Source organism: Leguminivora glycinivorella, chromosome 22 (genome assembly GCF_023078275.1).
Source record: "Leguminivora glycinivorella isolate SPB_JAAS2020 chromosome 22, LegGlyc_1.1, whole genome shotgun sequence".
Lineage (NCBI taxonomy): Eukaryota > Metazoa > Arthropoda > Insecta > Lepidoptera > Tortricidae > Leguminivora > Leguminivora glycinivorella.
Window position 1 is genome coordinate 3,963,182 of NC_062992.1, and position 20,836 is coordinate 3,984,017.

Sequence of the window (20,836 nt, forward strand, 5' to 3'; positions counted from 1 at the left end):
AACCCTTATCCCATAGTCGACTTTTACGACACCCACGGGAGCATCTCACGGTACTTGGCTGTACCTACGTTTTACTTTTATTTACTCAATATAATTTCTAAACATAAAAAACTAATGTCGAAAAGTAAAAAAAAAAACTCCAAATGAAACACGTCAACTTTAATAACTGCACTCCGTCAAACAAGGATGCAAATACTCTTAAACACCAAGTGGAAGGGGGACAGAAACATTCGGCGTGGGGAATTTTCAGTAAAGGTGTTGCTCAGTTTCCACACAAAGGAGTCGGTCGCGGTGGAAATGAGGTTACCCTGTTTTAGGGAAAATTGTGGGGAGTTTTATAGTTAGTTCGGAGTTTTAAAGTTAGTTTGAAAATGGAGTGTAGTTACAAAAAGCAGATTATTTAAATGTATTTAAATGAAATGAAATGGATTTTATTTATGACTATTAAATAAAATAAATATTTAAATATTATGGGACTTCTTAAGTTCATAGTTTCTTACTCATATTGAGTGAGTCCCACGGTAAGCTCAAGAACGCTTGTGTTGTGGGTACTCCGACAACGATATATTGTATAATAGTCATGGACCTTCAATAGGGACTGAGCTCACACTTTTTTTGCCATACTAAATTGAACCTTATCACCGGTCCAGAAAGGCGTTTGTGTCAGACTAGTAAAAGCGTGTCCATATGAGAGGGTCAAAGTTGGGGCTGGTGTTCCTCTCGCACGTGTGACCAGTGTTAAAGAGCTTACTATAGTAGTAGTATTTTTACCTGTATGATAACTAAGTTTATAAACTTCAAAAAAATATTTTTGTTTTATATCGAGGCAAGGGTATTAATACCTTGTAACAAATTGGTAAGCCATTATTATGAAGCCATAAAACCAAAGATTAGCGCAATAAAAAAAAACGTTTAAGTGGGTATTTGTAATTCTTATGGGAATAAATAATCTTAAACCGTATTAGTAGATTTGGTAGAAACTTTGAATATTGACTGGTATCCTCAAATAATGACAGTGATGACGTCATTCAAATGATTTTGGCAGTGGCAATAAGTGCGAGAGGGACACCAGCCCCAACTTTACCCTCTCATGTGGACAGTGGACACACTTTTTGGCCTAACTACTCAATCTAGCTTAATATCTCTAAATCTATGATACATGCGCGGATCCAGGGGGGGGGGGTCATGGGGGTCATGACCCCCCTGGAGCCTAAGTTGGCCATACAAATAGATCACGTGACCCCCCCTGGGGCCCCGGGCCTTTACCACGTGACCCCCCCCCCCTGCGCACGAAGCTGGATCCGCGCTTGCTATGATAATAGTATGCAAATATTTATATACATATAAAACATCCATGACTCAGGGACTAATATCTGTGCTCATCACACAAATAAATGCCCTTACCGGGATTCGAACCCAAGGACCGCGGCTTAGCAGGTAGGACGTCGGTCGACTATAGAATAAAGCTAGGAACACACTACGCGGACGTCCGTCGTGAATCGACCGCGGACGGGAATCTGGACAATGGAAATACACGTAGCCGTGCAAACTATCGGTCGACGGACGTGGACGTGGCCTTGAGCGCGTGGACGTCCGATCGAAATCTGGCTCGCCGGATGTTTTGTTCCGTGCACACTGATAGGTCGCGGTCGCGGTCGTTTTACGACGGACGTCCGCGTAGTGTGTTCCTAGCTTAATAGAACTATTAAGACAAAGCATAACACTTAAAGACTGCCTTAAGTCACAGGCTAGTTATGAGTGTCTATTTTGTTTCATTGAAACCATCAAACCTATACATTTAAGACATACAGCGTGTGTATTCCATACGAGCGAATACTTAAATGACGATTAGTGTCGGACCTAAGGATCCTAACTACATAAAATTCGTTGGTCGCTGTATTTTTAATAATTATTTTGATCACAGACGGCAACATGACAAATTATCTTAGAACAAATTAAATTATTCTCATTTGAAAATATTTTAATTTGTATTTTTAATATTTTAATTTTTTGGTTCGATTCCAGCTCGGAACACTTGGAGGCCTTGGTCACTTTTTCTTTGTATATCACATTTATTTAATGTTTATGACAAATTATGTCAGGAAAGCAGAAACTATTTTTTTTTTAATGAATCGAAAATCAAAATCAATAATAAATGTGCGTCACTTTTTAAAACGTGGCATTCGAAGTTCTTAAAGATTGCGCTTATGCCCAAGATGGAGAAGTAATTTTGAAAATTTTACTCAGTTTCGTACAACTTCTATTGACTTTATGTCCTATTAAATAATACCTATATACTCTATAATGTCTCTACATTGTATACAAACAATTAAGATGACATAAATTGGTCCTAATTTATGGTTACGATTTAAAACTGACGTTTTCTGAGCCTTGCTTATGATGAGTCTCATATTTGGCTGTTAAATGCTTCGTTATATTAATCAAAATTTATATTCCACTAACTAATAAGTCGATATTATATTTGGCAGCGAATAATTAAAGTTACCAAAAAGTTCCAAAAAGTTACGTGACTGATTTAAACCACAAAATTCGTGTAAGCAGTTTAAGGCCCAGTTGCATCAGCCACAGTTAACAAACACGTCAATGTCTCGCAGCAGTCTGTGGAAATGACCATAAAAAAATTGCGAACGCTAAAGTCGGTATGAACGGTTTAGTGCAACCGACCCTAAGAAAAGGAATTAAAAGTGCAGCGAACATGGCTCCAACAGCCGTGAATTAATCGCCAAAGTACACGATCGCTAGAAGTTGGTCCAACCGAGCGGAAAATGCGTCACTACAAACGCGTAAAAATAACCGGCCGGCATAGCCAAAGGGACAAATGTTGACGTTACGATCGAAACGCTAATTCTGTCGCGCCACTACGGAAGAACGATAAGGAGAGTTAGCTAGGATACGCTTAAGAAGTGTTGCGATTGTAAATTTGGCTAGGTACCCAGGAAACCCGCGCCCGCCGCTGGCAACACCGATGAAAAGCCGGGAACAGGGCTCGAGCTTCAGTTCAGTCGGTCGCCGGACTTCGCGCGGCGTGCAAGCGCCAGATTCTACCGCGCCCATATTCCGCCAAAATCGAACACCGAATCCAATAAACTGACATAAAAATTAAAAACAAAACCCCGCATTCCAAATTCGAATTTGTTCGTTCCTTTTTCGAATCCGCGTTCCACCTTTGTGTTTAAATATGGAACTAGGTTAGGGATGTGCATAGGATCGAGTGAAAACGCGTTATTAATAAAAGCCTGTACTCAGGTGAGTGTAAACATTTAATATTGATGAGATAATTTTTCAGGAAAACAGCTTGGCATTAAGATGGGTAGCAAATGGCTTGGACGGTATTTTATTGTTCTTTGTTATGACTTGGAGACAATATTACAGCTGTTGTATTGAGGAACGGAGAGGGAGGCAAATGGATTAGGTACTTTATGATTGTTTAATGCGTTGACTTTGAGGTCACGATTTTATTTGAAATCATAATGACCTAGATTTAATAACATAAAAATGTTGTTTCGTAAGTGCTTCAAATGTGACTTTAAATTTTTTAAGGCCTGCGATACACATGCGTGGCTGGTATGCCAGTTGTGCAAGCTATACCTAAAGCTTGCACAACTGCCATACTAGCCACGTAAAAAATACTTGCATGCCATTTCATTTAAGGTGTGCAAGCTACAGGCATGTGTATCGCAGGCTTAACTAAAAAAATAAAATTAGTTTTTTTTTTAATTTATTTACAAAAACGGTACATGCCTAGGAATACAATTTAAAATTTTCGCAAAACATATAAGCAGTTTTTTGGTGAATGAAGCGCTCTATATAACATTTAGGAATCATGCACCTACCTATACAAAACAATTTTATTTTCTTATTTACTTAAACGGTTATTTTTTTATTTATTTCCAACAGGTGTGTTTTTATTTTTTACTTAAGAACTGTTTTACTCAATTAAGATTTCAGGTTTCCTAGAAATAATTCATAGTGTCTTTGTTTCTAATACTCTCAGTTATAGCTTATGAGATTTCACTACGTGTCGTAGAACCTTCTGTACCTACCTATTCGTACACGATACACAAGGGCAGGCAAATACGATTATTGCCTGTTATTAACACTTTCGCTACCAAGAAACCGACTGTCGGGTACACCGCTCGTAGAAGCGTAGCCGATTACATGGGTTTCCCCGTATGTAGCGAAAATGTCGTAGCGCCGCGTAGAGCCCGGTTTCGAAAGTGTTAAGTCAAAGCCAATTAACCATTTACTAAGGTAGTTGTACTAACTAATTTGACGCAAGTCTCGAGTACATACATACAATACATAGTCACACCTGTGTCAAAATAGTACATTCGTCGTGTATCGTACGACGTTTTTCAGTTCAGATGAGCCTCCGAAGTTTTGACCTGGCATATAATGAACCACTTCTCGCACTAGTGCGTAAAAAAAACACCATATGTACATTATAATAGGAACAGGATGAAAACACGTCAGAAACTGGTCACGGTTTATTATAAAGAGAGTTTTTCGAGAAGCGTTGTTTTTACATTTTCCATTTTTAAATCAGAGAGTTTGACATAAGCTTTTTGTTATTAACTACTTTCAAGAAGCGTTTTGCTGTAGGCTTAACTATACTATGACATTCTACTTTTGGAAAAGTTATAATATAAATAATATATTATATTTAATAACAATGTTTAAAATAATGTTTAATGTGTCATAGAAAGTCATTAACATTAATAACAATATGATAAACTCTAGGCACATTGCCGATCTACTCAAATGACAGAGAGCTGTTATAATGTTTCTGTCTCACTCTACGAGTACGACTTCGGACTGTAGGCTGTCAAACCTGCAACTACACCAATGTATAATACTAGTCCTATAACTTAGCAAATATCTAACAGTTACGATACAAGTGCGTAAAAAAGGAAGTCCGAAACGAGTGGCGATAAATTAAAATACGACCGAAGGGAGTGTTTTAAATCGACACGAGTTACGAATTTCCTTTTTGCACGTGTATCGTACGACGTTTTTCAGTACAGATGAGCCTCCGAAGTTTCGGCCTGGCATATAATGAACCACTACTCGCACTAGTAAAAAAAACAACATCTGTACTGAAATAGTACATTACGATACAAGTGCGTAAAAAGGAAGTTCGAAACGAGTGGCGATAAATTAAAACACGACCGAAGGGAGTGTTTTAAATCGACACGAGTTACGAATTTCCTTTTCGCACGTGTATCGTACGACGTTTTTCAGTACAGATGAGCCTCCGAAGTTTCGACCTGGCATATAATGAACCACTTCTCGCACTAGTAAAAAAAAACAACATCTGTACTGAAAAAATACATACCTACCGGTCAAAATCATAACCCTCCTTTTATGTTGTCGTAGTTGGGTAATAAAGGGGTAAGCAGAGCAAGTGGAACCATTTAAATTTCAGTGCCACTCTTGGAAAATAAGGGGTTGAAAGAAAACAAAATTGTGACATTGCAGTGCCAGTTTGTCAGTCTGTCGCCCATATCCCATATCCCACATTTAACCCATATCCCACAGTGACACCCACGGGAAGAAAGGGGATGGTGAAATTTTTAACCCATCACCAGGGGGCCGATTTTTGAGTCTCACTGTCACTAAAATACCGGTTGAAAACGGTGAATTGCCTATTATTTTCAGTGACAATTTTCTGAATTCGAACGCCGTGAGACTCAAAAATCGGCCCCACGGCAGGTCACCACAGCGGCAAAATCAAAAATATTAGACTCAAGGTGATTCGAAACAAAATACACCACTCCTTTCCGCCCGTGGGTATCGCGAAAGTCGTCTGTGAGCTATGGGTCCAATTGTGTGGGCGATGGGATAAAAACCTGCCAATGAAATATCACGTTTTTGTCCTTTTTCACCCCTTTATTTATAAAGAGTGCCACCGAAACTTCAGCACTAGTTCGTAAAGTATATAGTAGGTACATTTATTGTCAGGGCGAAACTTAAAAGAGATATATATATATATATATATATATATATATATATATATATATATATTGAAAAACGTCGTACGATAAACGCGCGGGGAGGGAATTTCTTCTTTTCCGCACTTGTATTGACCCATGACCTTAATTAAATACGTGTACAAAACGCGAGAAATTAAAGTGTTGTAAAGACCGAGCCTTCACTGATACGAAGCTCATCTGGAGTCGGAGTTGTAAACTGAATTTAAGTACTTACCCTGCTAAAACTTATTATAGAAGTTGCACCATGTGCTTAGTTTAAACACCGCATGATGTGAACTTAAACCTAGGAGCCAAACTATGTAGTTCTACGAGTAACGCCGTGTCTTGCGTGGACGACGGTCGCGCGACGGTCGCGCGACGGCGATGCGACGCATACGAAATCAAACCTTATCGATATGGAAGTATGAAACGCGACGGGGACGGTCGCGCGACCGTCGCTCACGCAAGACACGGCGTAAGTTTCGATCAGTCTTCTTCTTTTTGCGGTAAAGTTGGGCGTACCGACTGCGTCAATCTTGTGGGAAAACGTTGTAACCCCACCTGAATAGGCTAGTTTCCTATACTTAAAATAATAGTAAATTACGATACAAGTGAGTAAAAAAGGAAGATCCTTTTCGCTCGTGTATCGTACGACGTTTTTCAGTACAGATGGCCCTCCGAAGTGTCGACCTGACATATAATGAACCACTTCTCGCACTAGTGCGTAAAAAAATACCATCTGTACTGAAAAACGTCATACGATACACTTGCGAAAAGTAAATTCGTAACTCGTGTCGATTTAAAACACTCCCTTTGGTCGTGTTTTAATTTATCGCCACTCGTTTCGAACTTCCTTTTTTTCGCACTTCTAGCGTAATGTACTATTATGCAGTGCACGAAATACAACACTACATAATTAGGAGAAACCACATAATGGACAGTAGTTATGTTTAAACATAATTTCTATTTAAAAAGTCAAAGAGAAAGATATAATAGTTATTTGTTATACAAGGGGGCAAAGTTGTATTTTAACGCCGAGTGTGGAATTAAAAAACGAGCAAGAGAAAGGATTCTATAGTTGAACCACGAGCGAAGCGAGTGATTCGAGAATAGAATCCAGAACTTGCGAGTTTTTTAACACACGAGAAGTAAAATACATTTGCACCCGAGTGTAACACAAAACTTTTCCCCTCACTATAGCGAGGAAACTACAACGCAAAAAATGCGTTTATCAGTGGTTCCAGTAGTTCTACAGGTGGTAAATCATCTGTATTACTAGATTCACATACTTTTATCAATTTTAAAGCAGTTAATTTTACTTTATTCAAGGTCAAATTACTTTACCCACTAGTGGATAAAATGCGTTTTTACCTGCTGGTATTAAAGGACAAAACACGTGTTTCCGAGCTAGTGAGGGGAAAAGTAAATGAATCGACCGTGACGTCACTCCTCAGTAATTCATAGTGATTCCGTATTAGCAAATCGTTTTGACAGTTCTTAACTAACCTAACCACAAAATTAAAATTTTGAAAAACCCCCGACCGTGTCATAGTAGACCGATTTTCATGAAACATGTCTAAGAACACTCCCGACTAACTCAGCTTTCAAACAAAAACAACTAAATCTATATAAATCGGTTCATCCGTTCGGGAGCTACGATGCCACATACAGACACACAGACAGACAGACAGACACGTCAAACTTATAACACCCCGTCGTTTTTGCGTCGGGGGTTAAAAATGGTATTATTTCATATCGAATCTCGGACGTCATAGGAATAGGAACGAGCGAGGGGAAGTGTTCCGGAAATAAGTCGTTTTCCGGAATCCGTATTGCTGATCGATACAGGGTAATTCGGTGGATTAAGGACAGTCGTGTCGTCAGCGCTAAATATACGTGTAACCATAGATTAAATATAAGAAACACACACAGTGACACTTTGCTGAGACGTCAGTCTTCCGCGACCACGAGTGGTAAGACCGTTCACAACTATACCGAGTTAATATTTCTCATTCAGTGATAAATTGGGGCATTTCATAAAATAGTCTACCAATGCAACGTTTAAACGCATATTTTCTAAAAATTGGCCTGTGTAAGAGCATCTTTAATTAAGGCAATGTGCAGAATTAGGTATGTACAGAAATATAATCGCTTGCTTTAGATCCGGAAAAAAATCGCAACACACGAAATGTAGCGTTTGTACGGGACGGTCCAATTAATGGTTTATATTCAATTATTCAATGATAAATATTAATATTAATAAACAAAGCGCTGGTGGCCTAGCGGTAAGAGCGTGCGACTTTCGATCCGAAGGTCGCGTCGCGCGTTCGAACCCCGGCTCGTACCAATGAGTTTTTCTAAACTTATGTGCGAAATGTCATGTGATATTTGCCAGTCGCTTTTCGGTAAAGGAAGACATCGTGAGGGAACCGGACTAGTCTAATAAGGCTTAGTTACCTCTCGGGTTGGAAGGTCAGATGGCACTGATGGCAGTCGGCTTGCGCCAAATCTTGGGATCAGTTGTCAAAGCGGATCGCAGGCTTCCATGAGCCGTGGCAAAATGCCGAGATAACGCAAGGAGGATGATGATGATGATAAATAGTAATATTTTAGCGGAACTGCAGTAATACTATAAAGCTGTGACCTCATTACAGCGCCGCTGCCACGGGAGTCGACAAGTGCGTACTTCTGTTTCGACGCACGGGGAAACTACACTAATTACACAGCTTAAAAATAATGCTAAAATCCAATTAATCCCTGGAACGCCAATGTCAAAAATTTCCTACTGAATTATTATAAATAACCTTATTAAATATTATATTATATTTCCTGTGTTGCGGTGTGCAATAAAGAGTATTTGTATTTGTAAATTTGTTACTTACAGTCTAAATTGTCTGTGACAGATCCGGAACAAGGCGTTCGAGGGGTTAATAGAATTTAAAATCTTTATTTAAGGCAACTATTAATTAATTGATAAACTATAAACAGAGACATACATACATACTCATGCCTGTATTCCAGAGTTTAGTGACAGAGCTCATGAAATTGCTCAAGTTTCAATGCCTGCACTTTCAACAATCAATTAAGGGGTTGAAAGAAAGCTAAATTGTGATATTACAGTGTCACAGTGTCATGTCAGTTTGCCTGCCCGTTGCCCGCCCCTAACCACAATTGAACCCATATCCCACAGTCGACTTTTACGACACCACAGATACAGATTTAAATCTACCCAGTAAATTTCAGACACTCTAACATTTTTCAGGCAAGCACGTTCAGTTCTACAAAATTGAACAATAAAATTAAAAAGAACAAAACTCCTCGATATGAAAACAACGAGAACGAATACGTTGAAACACGAACTGTTTCCAAATCGTTCTTTCATTAAATACTTTCTATGAAAATCAATTAAAAGTTTCCACGATAAAAAGTGGATGGATAAGGGAAGTCCTGCCGGCCTAGCCAAAGTCAATCGTTGACGCTACGTAGCGATCGAAACGCAGACTGGCTCTGTCGCGCCACTAGCCACTACAGAAGAGCGATAGGGAGAGCTGGTGCCGTAGCCGAATGGCATTTCTGCGACGCGAAACGAAAACGAAACACCGCGAAAGGTAGTCTGGCTCCGTCGCGCCAATACGCAAGAGCGATAGAGATAGATATCTACGAGCGTTTCGTTTCGTGAGCGTTTCGTGAGCGTTTGTGCCGTTTGGCTACGCACCCAGGCTACGATACGCTTACAAGCGTAAGCGATTGGGACATTGGCTAGGAAGCCTGGGAATCGTTTTGTAACCGGGCTTTAAAAGTTTTTTGCTTTGGAACAAACTCGGTAAGTTTCTTTTGTATTTTGAAAGGTAGTCTGTTTATTAATTTGATTGTTAATAGGAGAAATTGGTTGCTGTGCACGTTGAATTTAAAGATTTCCATTTCAAAGTCTCTTAAAGAAAGATTGTCGATAGAAGTGTGTGATTGCGTTACTTTTTCCTGCATTATTTCAACTGTCTAAGTACTTTTCTTTCTTGGGTTAACTCGCTATATTGCCACGGCTCATTGGATCCTGGCATTGGCACTGCAGAATTAGCGTAGACATAACTATGTAGTAGAACTAGTAGTACTAAAGCGACTACCATCTAGAAACTAGGCCTTCAAGTAAGACTGGTTAAGTTTGGAAAAGTGAGTGACATTTTGTACTTGCATACATACATACATAGTATAATCACGCCTGTATCCCAGAAAGGGGTAGGCCTCGGAGGAAATATAGACTGGAGTAGCCTTCATGTTGCGTCTACGTACAAATAATTCTGCCAAGATTCGCGGGAGGTGAGGAAATAACACATGTAAAGGAGTACTCACAAATGCAAAAAATATTATTGTCAATACACACGCACATTATGATAAAAAATAACACATGCTCATTATGATGATCAATGTCTCATTACGATGTCAATATTATTATATGCTCTATTCTAATTGAAATTAGGTTAATTCTTACAAAATATATAAATGAAGTCTCGTGGGGAGTGCGTCTTTTTATGAATAAATTGATATATAAATATCGACCCTATTGTAAACCATATTAGGTAACTTCTTAAACAGCAAAAAATCGATGTCTCGTGGGGAGTGTTCGTGACGTAATTTCTACCCACCAACAAATTTCAAATCGATTGCATTCGATCACATAAATCGATATTCGATGACGTATGACAAAAATATTATCATTTAGATAATAAAAACAGTAATATAACAATATTAAAATTACTTACAAATGGAATATTATGCCATCTTTTTGCAAACTTGAGGTATTTGAGCGCTTATTACAAGTGTTCACAGCACACGCGGGCATTTTTAATTACCAGTGATATGTGTCGTGGCGATTCTGTGAATGAGCATGAATCGATTGTGAAATTGTATTTACGTGACTTTATGAACATTTGTTCAAGTTTTTTGGCAGAGGGGTAAGTAACTGAAAGGCTACTCCAGTCTATATTTCCTCCGAGGGGTAGGCAGAATACATCAACTACTCATGTTTCAGTACCATTCTTGGCAAAAAGGGGTTGAAAGAAATCGAAATTGTGACATTGCAGTGACAGGTTGCCAGCCTCTGGCCTACGCCACAATTAATTTAACCCATATCCCACAGTCGACTTCTACGATACCCACGGGAAGAAAGGGGGTGGTGAAATTCTTAACCAGTCACCACATGTACTTAAGTACTTAAGTTGTAAGAAGCCTGATTCGTACGTGCCGCGATTTGAACACGCGACCCCCGGATTGAAAGTCGCAGTCTAAGACCTGATTTAGACGGCGTGCGAACTCGCATGTGATTTTAGTTACATTGCGGGCTGTTGAGGGTACATGTACATACAATTTTGCACAGCCATCAAATACCGTCAATGTAATAAAACTCGTATGCGAGTTCTCGTACCGTCTAAATGGGCCCTAATACGAGCGATTGGAAACCAGCGCCACGTAAAAGTACCTACTATGGCAACGGACAAGTAAAATAAATGTGAAATACGTCCCTTCCACATTAATATCAATCTGAATATATGTTACGTATGTATATTCTGTACCTAACGCCTCCCATTTTTTTCCAACGAAGGGTTTTACTTTTTTTGTAACCTTTTTAGGACAAAAAATTAATTCATTTTTAATATCCGAGAGCGAGTCCACGGGTTCCGTAATAAATCTTGCGTTCTCCCTGTCATTGTGGCAACGGATATACTTTATCCCAAAATTTTATTATTATTTAGTTATTTTCGCATAGTCAGCGTCCTACTTTTTCTAAAGAAACCTTCTGCCAATTTTTAAATAGAAAAATTGCTTCTCAAAGTACCAGAGCAACATGAATTATACAGAGTCTAAGCTCAAAGCGCGAGCTTCCAGTGTATGGGCGTAATTGCTTCCTGTAGGAAACACGGCGTGTGAAAAACGACCTTTCTCTACCTTGTTTCTGTTAGCCTGGTACTCGTATATTTGGAACGGCGAGATGCAATTAAGATATTGCCGAGATCGTTTGGAGGAAGCTCAGCACATTTTAAATTGTATCGGATGTTTGTGCTGAAAGACGAAGTCGAGTCGATATCAGAAAATACCGATAATTTCTCAAACTAATCTTATCTCGTTGCAAAATTTGAAACATGGTCGAATTTAAAAACAATACGATTCGGTGTGGTGATGGGTTAAGAATTTACCCCCCCCCCCCCTCCCCTTTTCCTCCCATAGGTGTCGTAGAAGTCGCCTGTGGGATATGGCTTTCAGCCTTTCATTATGTTGTGGGCTTTGGGTTAGCAACCTGTCACAGCAGTATCACAATTTCGTTTTCTTTCAACCTTTTAATTGCCAAGAGAGGCACTGAGGCACTTTATGTGCTTTTCTTACCCCTTTTGGGAATACAGGCGTGACTTTGTAGTCTACTGTGGAAAACGATATTGAACCCACAGATATACTGATAGTAGACGGATGTATGCGGCAGTAACAGGTGAGCATTTGAGCAACAGGCGGGACTAAAAGTGCTGTCTCTGCCAATCGGAACTGTGCTACATCGGAAGTTTAAGTTTTAAATGTTTTATCACTAGTACAGCCGGCGTATCATGCTTCCAATTTTATCACTTGTCCACGTGGATAAGACAACTGTCACTCTCACACTGACATACTTGCCAAAGCGTGACGGATGCTTTATCCACGTGGATAAGTGATAAAATTGGAATCATAATACGCCAGCAGCCGGCGTATTATGATTCCAATTTTATCATTTATCCACGTGGATAAAGCATCCGTCACGCTTTGGCAAGTATGTCAGTGTGAGAGTGACAGTTGTCTTATCCACGTGGACAAGTGATAAAATTGGATGCATGATACGCCGGCAGGCTTACTGCTTTTATGTTACGAGAGCAAACAAGAAGATTATCCAATGCAACTGTTGATAAATGTTCATCATAATCTTTCGAGTACTTGTACTTATTTATTACTCTAGTCTTTGTGAGAGAGGCGTACAGTCACCGGCATAATTAAGTAATGATGAGTTCCTTGTCACATTAATATCTTGTTTGAAATGTCATACGAAGTTGTCAAATGATTAAAAGCGACAAGGGATAGTACTAACATTGCCTTTAAACTAAGATCTTTTGCGTGACGGGGACATCTGGCCGACATGAAGGCGTGACAGAAAAATATACAATACAAATTCATTCATTCATTCACTTTATTTATTTCACTATTTCTTTGTGTTTAAATATCTATCTATTGCAAGCTTCCCTTGTCAACTATATGGCAAAATATGTCGCTCTCGCATAGGTCGCTTTAGTCATCAAAAGCGATGTCTCTCGGACATTGGACCATAAATCGTCTGAAATAGACGCTAAGGCCAGTAGGAGTATCTATCTACGCACAGCTACAACTAGCAATTTCTTTTGGTACATTCCTCGCTACAGATCCTCAGGATTTTTTCTGTTGGCTGAACTGAATGTCATCGCCTTCATAGTTACTTACTTGGCTGGCGCGATAACGCAAAATAGGTTTTTTGGCTTCTAACACAAGAGCACGCCGCTTTGCTCGGTCTTGAGCGGTGTCGCGCCAGCTTTCGCCAACGCCGAGCTCACGGAGGTCAACTTCTACGCTATCCACCCAACGATATTTTTGGTAATCAGCAGGAGCAGAAGTAGGCCCTTTTGACTGCCCGATCTTAGCCCATCCTTTTTTTTTGTGTGAATACTTAGGTAGACGTTTGACCACGATCACACTCACACCTGATGGTAAGTGATGATGCGGTCTACGGTGGAGCACGCTACCTATGAGATGCCTATTTACTCTTGCTTTAAAGAAACCTGGTTTGTACTCATGCGGAAATACAGACTCAGGTGACCAAGCCAACGGAGACGATGCGCTTTGGTTTCAGCCATTATATTTGGCTCGGCTTCTGGTTCCTCAATTTTGGCATTCTTCCGGATCCTCCAACTGCCATCGTCTCTTTTAACGGGTCTCAGAATTTTCCTTCTTGCCCTCAGTAGCCGATCATAACTAAAATCGTATACGGCGACTAAACTCGTGAGGAAATCGTCTACATGAGCCCTAATTACACAAACGGCAGATCACTATGACGTGTGAAATTCTTTTTGTTGCTGGCGGGTCTGCACAACTTAGATTAATTGACGGAAGCTAGACGGAATAACGCTAGCAATATTATCCATACCAATATTATCAATGGGAAAGTGTGTGTGTCTGTTTGTTTTTCCGTCTTTCACGGCCAAACGGGGCGACAAATAAACGTGATTTTTTAAGTGGAGATAGTTGAAGGGATGGAGAGTGACATAGGCTACTTTTTATCTCTTTCGAGCGAAGCCGTGGGAAAAAGCTAGTAGTATTTATAGTTTCATGAATATAAGCGCGACCTAAATAACAAATAGCGCAAATCATAAACTCACTTCTCATCCAGCCATGCGGGGATAGGGTCCATTTATAACTACACAGGGTACCTATACAATGTCGCGATCGGTTACGCATCGTAAGCGTATCGTAGCTAGCGAAAATTATAAATGATCATTGGTTTTTGGGCATTTTCAGAATTTGGCACCCCTCAATTAGCGTAAGTTGTTAACAAAAATTAACTCACTGTCAGTTTTCTGACGATAATTAAGCATGAAATTTAATAAATATATTATTTTTGTGATGTTCATTACATAAACTTTAAGTCATAATCTATATACAGAATGTGAAAAAAGTAAATTTTTAGACAGATTTTATGCTTAATTGTCGTCACAAAACTGACAGCGAGTTAATTTTTGTTAACAACTTTTGCTAATTGGGGGGACCCAAATTCTGAAGATGCCCTTTTATCAAGAGAAACAACATACTTTGGATATATTTATCGCTTGCGGTGTTACCGGACCGATAAGACCTTCAAACCTTCAAGAAATGAACTTACACCCATCTTAAAGAATGGCAACGCACACGCACATCCAACCATTCTGGTGTTCATGGGCGGCAGTGATCGCTTACCATCAGCACACCTCGGACAGTGGCGATCAAATATATGAAAGAGGCGCGTTCCTATTACGCACACAGTCTAAGCTCGTGTAGGTAAACGCGAGAGATGACAGCATCTCTCACTCATACAAGGATGGTACCATTTGACCAGTTGACCCTGTGGACCACAGGGTCAACTGGTCAAAAAACTGGTCGCGTTTTTGACAGGTGGTAACTGTGAGGTAACCGAGAGCGGGTGGGCGGCACTTTCAGCAGGGAGCGGGTGGCCATACTGTACGATAGTACTCTTTATTATACTAAATAAAAATAATCGCTATACGATATCGGATAGGATAATGCTAACTCTCTCTATAGTCTCTCTTCGACCCATTTGTTAAATGCCGACACGCCTTTTCCGCGTTCATCTGACTCTCCTCGTTTGATCTATGTTAATGCCTATTTAATACCAAGCTTTCCTAATGATATTGTCCTTGCTTTAAATTGTATTTGAGCTTAGAATACTTCACTAAACACACTCAATTGCTATACAAGACAACTTTTGAACCTAACACAAAATGTGTACCTACTCAATGTGCATCCTTGTAAGAAAAGTCCTAACAAATCAAATACATTCAGACATTAGTTTTAAACAAATAAAGTTCAAATCTCTTTATCCAATTACATTTATTTCATTCAAATACTACAAAACACATTACACAGGCAATCTTAAATTAAAAAACAATACCACTAATCACATTTGTCATCCGCAACGCAGGCTTCGTCAGGTGGCCACAGATGCAATCAGCACCAAGCTTCGTCACAACCAAACCAATGATGATATCCGGGTGTACCCTTGTTTCGCCGACAAACTTTTCATCGAATATCATTTCATCGACAACAAATCATCGAAAGTTTAGTTCGAGTAAAATTGTTTCGAGTAATTTTGTTTCAACTACTATTTATTTGAAATTTTATTAGTTGTTATAAATACTATTCAACTAATATTTCTTCATCGCTGATTCATTTCAAAGTACTTCAAATAGCAGAACTACAAAACATCGCAATTCATTTATTCGACGTATTTTTACAAAACTTTTTCATTTGTCGTACCACACATTTATAGATGTTTCTATTCTAGGAAACTTCAAATTGTCGATTTTATCGTGACACATCACATACGTCTAGAGATGGGTAACTACCCAGGTAAATACCCGACGGTGGGTATTTACCGGGTAAATACCCGATATTTACCTACCCGCGGGTAAATACGCGGGTATTTTCATTTTTCTTCCAAATTTGACGTTTTAAATGGTGTTTTGGGCTAAAATAGATTAATTTAAGTCAGTCTTTGTAATTGTACACATAATGTTTATTCAAATTGAGAACGAATAGGTTGCTATGAGATAAAATGTGATTTTAGTGTATCGTTCCAACTATGAAAATGGTGTAATATCATTCTCTGACACACGGAAATAATTTAAAATGCTTTTAATATAAATTATAAGTCTGATAAATTAAAACTGTAAATGACTCATACATAACGTATGTTTTATGTTTTATGACAAAAATGTATATAAACTTTTTTGTAGGAAATTGTGTCTAGTTCGTACATACAAAACTTTTCAATATTCATGATAGTTTCCATGAAATATGAAAAAAATACATTTTACCCCCCCTAACCCCACCATAACCCCCTCCAACCAGTACTAGGAAGTTTATCTTTATCGTATAAATACGACTAGTTAATGCAATCTAAAAAGCACACGTAAAACATATTTTTTTTTATTATTTTTGAAAATATACATTAAATAATATGCGAATATGATAGCGCGCAGGTTTCAACGATGTACAGCCCAAGTAAAAATAACACTGTTTAGATCGTACTGTACATCGATGTATACCTGTAGCCTATGGACAAGATATACTCAGCGTTCGCTAAATGCTCTGCGGGTCCAATACAACGATGCGTTTAGGGTGCTGTTGCGGCTGCCGCGGTACTGTAGTGCGTCCGGTATGTTTGCTGACGCTAGTGTTGACGGATTTCATGCCACACTTCGCAAGCGTTGTGCCGCGATGCTCGCCAGGGTCCGGGGTAGCCGCCACAGCCTCTTAACTGTAGTAGCCAGTCGATGGGACAGTTGCCTTTTGAGGCATTGGTGCTCCATGCATGTGAGCCAAATAAATAAATTTAATTTAACTTAACCTAATTTAATTGAATATATAACTATAATTTAATATTATATAATGTAATGTATTGTAAATTGTTAATTGTAAATTTTATTTTATTTAATATTCAATGTAATACGATATGGATTTTAATTGTCCGAAATAAATGAATTTTATTTTTATTTTATTTATTTTATTTTTAAAACTTCTGTAATCTTTATTGTATATTTGACTGAACAGTTTCGTTTTGAATTGTGTATAATAATTACAACCACTAACTTAGTATTTATCTCCATTTTAACACAAATCAGCATGTGCAACATGAAATGAATCTACCCGTCAATTTGGGTAGATACGGGTAAATACCGGGTAGATAGGTATTTACCGGGTAAATACCCGGGTGGGTAGATTGGGTATTTACCCACGACCCATCTCTACATACGTCCATAATTATACTATGAACATTGGCTTAAATCCTATATTAGAGTAGGTTAGGTTAGAACTGCGATGCTATATATACAAAACGATGAACGGCTTCTAATGTAGGTTTAGGTTAGGTTAGAACTGTGACCACACACAAAAATGACCAGCTTACAGAGTAGGTTTAGGTTAGGTTAGAACTTTAATCACACAGAAACAAACGGCTTACCGAGTAGGTTTAGGTTAGGTTAGAACTGCGACCTACACAAAAACGAATGGCTTTTAAATTAGGTTTAGGTTAGGTTATGACTGTGACCACACACAAAAACAAATAGTTTACAGAGTAGGTTTAGGTTAGGTTAGAACTGCGACCCTACACATCAAAGAACGGTCTATTCTATACATACATATAGGTTAAGGTTAGGTTAGAACTGTGACCAAACACAAAAACAAACAATTTACAGAGTAGGTTTAGGTTACGTTTGTACTGTGTGTGATCACACAGAAACAAACGGCTTACAGAGTAGGTTTAGGTTAGGTTTGAAACTGCGACCCTACACAACAACGAACCTTTTTTCAAAAGTAGGTTTAGGTTATGTTAGAACTGTGACCAAACAAACAGTTTACAATATGTAGAATTTTAGAAAAAATCATAATTGAAATGATATTATGCGTAATGAATTGTATTTAATGTAAAACAAAATGAAATGAAAAAACACGAAACGAAATACCACGATATAAAGTATACTCGGAATAACTAATCTACGAAATAAAAGTCTACGGTTTGATTTTACTTGTATTGATTGTTCTACGGTATGAACTGTCGATGAAATGAAGTTATTTGAAACGTTGTCTTTGAAATAATATTCGAACAAGTGTCTGTCGGCGATTCAAGGGTAAACCTGATATCCGCAACAGGCTTCGTCATATGTATATAATAATTTATGCTAAGTAAAACCGTCCCGAATCGTACCTGGTTCAAATGTCCCCATTACACTGGCAGCGTTACCGCGTTGAATAGCCAATGAGATTTGTTGGACCAGGTACGATCCGGACCGAGGGTCTTGTCTTGTCCCTTAGCCGCCGGCCCAAACCCCTAATGAACTCCTTCGCCTCCAGAGCCCAAGGTCCCGCAGTTGCGACTGCAACCGGAAGTTCAAATTAGGGAGCACGGATGGACAACGAACTACCTAATGATATTAAAGATTGTCAGTCTCTAAGTCTATTTAAATCAAAACTAAAAAAGCACATACATAAATGGTGGTAAATTAATCTAGCGATCATGCTATCTAAGTTTAGTAAATATAATTATAAACAAAATTAATATTTAAGCTCATTTATAGTGAACTGTATGTTCTTATGAGTAAAAAAAAAACATTCAGTCGAATTGAGAACCTCCTCCTTTTTTGTAGTCGGTTAATAAAGAATCTATAAACCCATTTAATATATCTGGCAACATCTCCAGTGTATGTAAGACGCCGTGCCAAAATTAGATTTCCATTCACCATAATTTTCCTTGTTTTGAAGGATACGCTTCGCATCTTCATTATCAGTAATTAAATCAGTTCCCAACGGTTTTATTACACGTTTGCTCGTTATCAACATCTCTGTTCAATTCCCAAAGCAATCAGGCCTTTCACGAACCATGAATGCCTCTCTGTCGCATTTACGAATTCGTGTGTAAGTGCGACAGAGATGAAAATGTCCGCTAAGCGTAAAAAGCTATTGAAAGGGCATTTTCGCGAGATGAATCACCAATAACAAGTTTTTTTTGCAAAAATTATATTTTTGGTACAAGCTTTTATTGCCGACTGTATCTTTTTTTCAACAGAGCCTTTTCTAAAAACACCTTACTCAATGGGGATACGACGTTTCATAACAAAAAGTTCCTATGACCACCTTTCTGCTACATCATCAGATCAGCTTCATGGTACCATAATATTGCATTGTCACGTGATTTACATATGTGTGCAAAATTTCAGCTCAATCGGAAAACGGGAAATACTAAGGTCAAGCTTCTACGTTTTGACCCAAACTAACATACTAACTAGGCAAGTTGAATAAAAGCTTGTAAATATATTTTTTTCTAAGGTACTATTAAATTTAGGTACTAGGTAAATTTTACGTTTTTCCTACTCAGAATCACGAGCCCTTTTGATCTAGGACAAAATGTTATATTATTTTGCATACTTTCCACTTTGTAACCGCTGTAGGTACAAAGTGTTTGAAAAATGGTAACAAAGTAGAAAAATTTGGGACGCTTTGTCCTGCCTAGTAGGTTGGAAAGGGCTCGTGATTCTGAGTAGGAAAAACATTAAATTTATCTATTAAAAAAAAAAAAGTTTTTGAATCTTTTTTCGCGAAGATGCCCGAAAACCCTTTTCTAGCTTTTTGCGTAAAAACTGCGACATTCAAATAAGTGAAGAGCGATAGGGAGAGAGCTACGAAGTGTAAGCGATTGTGACGTTGGCTAGGCTTAGTCACGCCATAGCCTCCTTTGGGGTATCTTTTGTCCCGCTCACCTGACATTATATTTGCCTTATCTGCCCAATATATAGCTGAAGTTGCCCTAGTAAATTATGTATAGCAGTTATCTATCATATTTGGGGATATACAGGATGGTTCACGTAATAGGGCCTTTAGCCTTTGAGAGTTGAGACGTATTTTTATTTTCTTGTTTTTTGTCAAATTTCATTTTAATTGGTTGAATAGATCAACATTTTACTTTCGAAATTGGGTAAGATATTATATTTTTTTTCTTGTTATTCAGATTAATTCAGAATTCAGAAAAAATTTGAAGAGTCAAAGGTAGATTCAGCAATTTCGCCGAAAATAATACGGCTAAAGAAAACAAACTCTGCAGCTCGATATCTTGTCTTCTTCTTTCATTGCCATGCCCTAACGGACGTCGGCGACCACCTTTGCCATTTCTCTCCCGTTCTTTGCCATTCTTGCCAAACTCCTCATACCTCACTCCTCCTCATCCTGTCTCATATTGTCAAATAATCTACTAAGATATTTTGTAAAAATAATTATTATTTAGCTTAAAACAACAAGGATGTGGAGACAGGACAGTCTAAAAAAAGTATTTAGATAACTCTTTAGATATTTACTCAAATATCTTTCAGAGATTTTAGAGTTCTTATTACCTGTCTACTGTCTCAATAGTCCTACTCTTCGATTTAATTAAACATCACTTAATTTCGCTCTCCATCGATTTTGACACTATAAGTTAGTTTTTATGAATGTAAAATTTCATAAAAATTGTATGGGAAATTATCTTTTCTCAAAAATGGTAT

The 20,836-nt window shown here is 38.4% G+C and overlaps 1 protein-coding gene across 1 annotated transcript in view; it reads left to right on the top strand.

Annotated features, from left to right (window-relative positions):
- Positions 1–3,175: 3,175 nt before the first annotated feature.
- The window catches only part of LOC125237759 (dipeptidyl aminopeptidase-like protein 6), a 342,306-nt gene continuing 324,645 nt past the window's right edge, over positions 3,176–20,836 (top strand). The window contains exon 1 of the mRNA XM_048144933.1: positions 3,176–3,267. The gene's annotated coding sequence lies outside the window, so the exon portion shown is untranslated. The remainder of the gene's footprint in view (positions 3,268–20,836) is intronic.